Source organism: Camellia sinensis, chromosome 10 (genome assembly GCF_055761805.1).
Source record: "Camellia sinensis isolate YWXY chromosome 10, ASM5576180v1, whole genome shotgun sequence".
Lineage (NCBI taxonomy): Eukaryota > Viridiplantae > Streptophyta > Magnoliopsida > Ericales > Theaceae > Camellia > Camellia sinensis.
In genome coordinates, this window is record NC_138970.1 from 20,535,557 (window position 1) to 20,539,791 (window position 4,235).

Sequence of the window (4,235 nt, forward strand, 5' to 3'; positions counted from 1 at the left end):
CTAAGCATGTTAACTAATATGCAACATGGCATAAAAGGGAGCATGCAAACATGCAATGCACATTAGGTACACAACCTAAGCAACAAGGCAAACAAGCATGCCACAACTATGCAAACTACTTAAAGCATGCAAGATGTAATCTAATCGTGCAACATGCTAGTAATTTGACCAAGGGAATGCATGCCAAATGCAAATGATTTCAAGCATGCAACACATGCAACCAAAGCATGCAAACATGAGATAATGTAATAGCACTTGAATGGCATGCAAGGGATGGACTTACACTAATTGGACAGCTCTAACTTAGGTCCAAAACAGTGGCCAGGCACATAGAGGTTGGTTCAATTAGGCGTGGATTTGCTAGGTAATTGAGAGTATACCTGTGTAATTCCTTTAAATCTTCTTAGTGGATTGTTTTGTGGCTGTTGCCCGTGGTTTTTTATCACAGTTGGAGGTGTCCAATTGTGGTTTTTCCACGTAAAATTGTTGTGTCTCTTTGTCTTGATTGTTTGATTGGGATTGGTATATTCTGTTTAAAATTGATACATAATCACAAATCAACATCTAGGGGATTTCTAGATTTTTTTCAAATTAGATGCTTTATTGTTCCATGATTTCCCTCTATAGGACATGATCACCCAGGGATTCTAGCACAGGACGCCAGTCACCCTTAGGCATGCTTTAACCAGCAATCATAGTTCAGAAAAAAAATTCTGGTGTATATTCTGCTATGAGCTTCGTAGAAATAAGAAACAAGAATTTGATGTTTCAACTTGAAAGGACCCAAACAAGAAAGCACTTCATTCTATTTTGTAGGGCCTTGTAGTCCCAGATATAGATATTCATGTAGTACACATGAGTTTCTATTCATTGTGAACCTAAAGCTTAATATAACTATAGTCTGGCACTGGTGATTTGTCTATACAGCAAGAAAGGCAAACTTAGAAGTTCTTTCAAATGTTGTTTTAATTTTCTCATATAGTAACCTGTTCTAATTGTTACAGTACCAGTTGATGTCTATTTCCCGGTTTCAATGTCTTTAAAAATGTTTCTTGGATTCTTACTCGGGAGTTATTCACCCCCTTTTTTTTGGTTAGATATTTACCTATATTTGGTTTATGTTTGTCACTAAACCTCAGGCTTCATTCGTTTTAAATCATGTTACTGCTACATGTGTATATGCAAGTTGGCTAAATCAAATTATAGTACCACTTCAATAATAGGTTGTTTGCTTTACCCAAATTCGGTATTGAGAACATTTATGATGGATAGTTGTGATGAATAGGCCTTTAAGTACCCAATAGTTGAATGGTATTCTTGTTAGTTATACTGAGGTGAGAGAATGAGTATCTAGCCAAATTAATATTTATCCAGCATTGATGATTTCCAATTATTTGATTTTATAGTCATTTGCAGCAACCCACCCCTCAATTGTCAACATTGGTGACTATTCATGTTATCTGTACTTCTATCTTTTGGCAGAGCAGTACATAGTCCAGATAATAAGCTCAATGAATGTCAATATCTATTCTGTTATTTTAAAAATATGTTTCCAATTATCTTTGATTTTACCTTTTCTGGTGTTTTTGATTTTTTATGAAGCCACTAATACCTTAACTTGTTGAACTACCTTTTGGTTATAGGTAATTGCAAATGCTTGCAAAGTTCCAACAACATTTGTTTCAGAATTGACTGAATTTGAAGATCCTGATGAATGTGTAAAGCACTTTCATGAAGATCAAGAATTAGAGCAGCTTATAAGTGGGGAAATATGTTTTAAGGTTTATCCCTTTTCAAGCGGTATGGTTTAACCCTTGGGTTGGATTTACCTTCAAGTGACTCTTCATCTTTTGTTTATTCTTCTTTATGAAGAAAATGTTTTGCAGAGACAAATACTTCTAATACAAAAAGGAAGATAATGTTATCTGGTTCATTTAATCCTTTACATGAAGGTCACCTAAAGCTTCTTGAAGTTGCTACTAGGTACATCAATCTCTTTGTGGACACATGATTTTGAAATGCTTGGCTTACTTTTATACCATTTGGTGAATCACATATTTATTCTTGATATTGGGAAAAGAGATTTATACTCTTGCTGAAAATATTATTTCAGCTTTGCTAGTCTTCTCTTCTCAAACAAGTGTGCATAATTTTTCTGATATTCATTTTTATTTGAGGTTTTCCTTTATAAGGACTTGACTGATTTCAACAATGTGTTATGCCAGTGGGTTTTTTATTTTTTATTTTTTCCTATGCAATTTTATCCAGTATATGCATGTATGCATGTGTATGTATTTCTTATGGAATATTAGTCAAAGGATAGTGTACCTATTCGTTTTTGTTGTTATATATTAGCATGAAGCACTCACTTAATTTAACTAATTGAAAAGGTGTGATGCAAGGAAAATGATTTTATCTTATATTTATTTAATTTCTATATCAAACATTAAAGAAGCAGTTCCACTTACTAAAACCATCATATTGGACTACTATGTTGTGTGGTACTAATGGACATGGACCACATGAATTTTAGATGTACTTGGATTTGGTGTATGTTTCTTTGTGCACATAGAAAGTGCTTGTCTGCAGTTTTACAGGCATATTATATGCTCACTAAAATGCTCAATTCTGATATTTCCCTAATTGATTCTTGTGTATCTTTTAGACAAAATTTGAAGCTTACTTCATGTGTTATCTCTCTTATTTTCTTTCATCTATCCAAAGGCATATGATCTCATTTAGCTTAGTATTATCACTTTAACATTAGCTTCACGAGGTTTCTACTCACGCTTATATGTTATTGTGGTATTGAGTAAAGTACTTACACAAAAAACAAAAAAGGTTATTAAAATATTCTCTTAAATTATATTTTTCTTTTTAATGTTGTTGTAAATTTGCCACATAGTTGGTGATTTTCTTTTTGTCTTATTTTTTTCAATTTTTTGGTGTTTTCCTCTTAGCTCATTGTGAACTCTCCCTCTAAATTGTCAAAATTAGTGCCTGAATCAACTTTACTATTTAAAATTGTCATAAATCTATTTTGTCATTCTAAAATCTCTTTTGCTAGGTCATAAGTGGACTTGAGGCCGGGACCTAATTCATAAATCTCTTTTGTTTTGATAAATGCAGGATTGAAGGAATGTGGTAAGAGTTGCAAGCTTAGATGGGCACCGTCGTCCTTGTGATAGGAGCAAGTGGGTTTGCTGCAGCTACAATTGCTATAGGAATTGTTGCCTGTAATTTTAAATAATCTCTTAATAATTTTTAATATGTTTAGAAACTTAGATATGCATAATTTTGGATGTTTTAAACTTTTTGGACAGTTTAGAACTTAAGAATATAGTTTTCGAATATTTTGAATGTATAGACAATTTTTGAATGTTTATAATTTATGGATATAGTTTCTTTTTGATGTTTCAAACAATATTTTGGTGGTTGATTGATGTTTTGTGATACTTGTTTGTAATATTTGTCAGAATGTACAAAATTTGTCAAATAGAACCTACTAAATTTAAAAATAAAATAATAAAAAAATTGTATATTCTACGGCAGGCATAATAAGTCATTGTATTACATATTTTACGGCGTGCAATCAGTGTCATTATTTGTCTCACCAATTAACGGCGTGCAAAAGTAGTCGTAGAAAAAGTAACGACGTACAAAATTTTTTGTTAAATAGTTTTTAACGGCGTATTCTAGCATGTCATAGAAAAAGTAACGACGCACAAAATCTGCCATTAAATAGTTTTTAACGACGTACGAAGCATGTTGTTGAAAGTGAATGACTTTTCATGACTGGTCATAATATGACGCGCACTGCATGTCGTAGAAGGGTTTTTACGACGTACATTACGTGCCTTAAAAACCTTTTTTTATATATATAAATAGGCCATCAGGGGCCAAAATCGTGTAACAGGCACGAGAAGACGCGAGGAACATCTCAAACACCTTGGGAGGGACCAATATAAGTTGTGAAAATTTATGGAACTAGCACGGGACTCCCGATTTGAAAACTAAGTCGAAAAATACATTTTAAATTGTATATTTGATTGTTATGATAATAATTGTCTAACTTACATTCTTTTTCTTTTCTTTTTTTTTCTTTTCTTTTCTTTTCTTTTTTTGTGTTTTGTTTTGTTGCAGATTCGAGATTAGAAATGGACATGTTTGGTAATTTGGAGAGCAGAAACTAGCTCATTTTGTGTTTTTGTTCATATTACCTTACATATATTTGG

At 32.6% G+C, this 4,235-nt stretch overlaps 1 long non-coding RNA gene across 1 annotated transcript; it reads left to right on the forward strand.

The window, feature by feature from the left end:
- Nucleotides 1-617: 617 nt before the first annotated feature.
- On the forward strand, nt 618-3,421 carry LOC145800999 (uncharacterized). Its single transcript, XR_014341752.1, has 3 exons — nt 618-1,781; nt 1,873-1,983; nt 3,130-3,421. It is a non-coding gene; the product is annotated as an uncharacterized LOC145800999 (long non-coding RNA).
- Nucleotides 3,422-4,235: the final 814 nt, after the last annotated feature.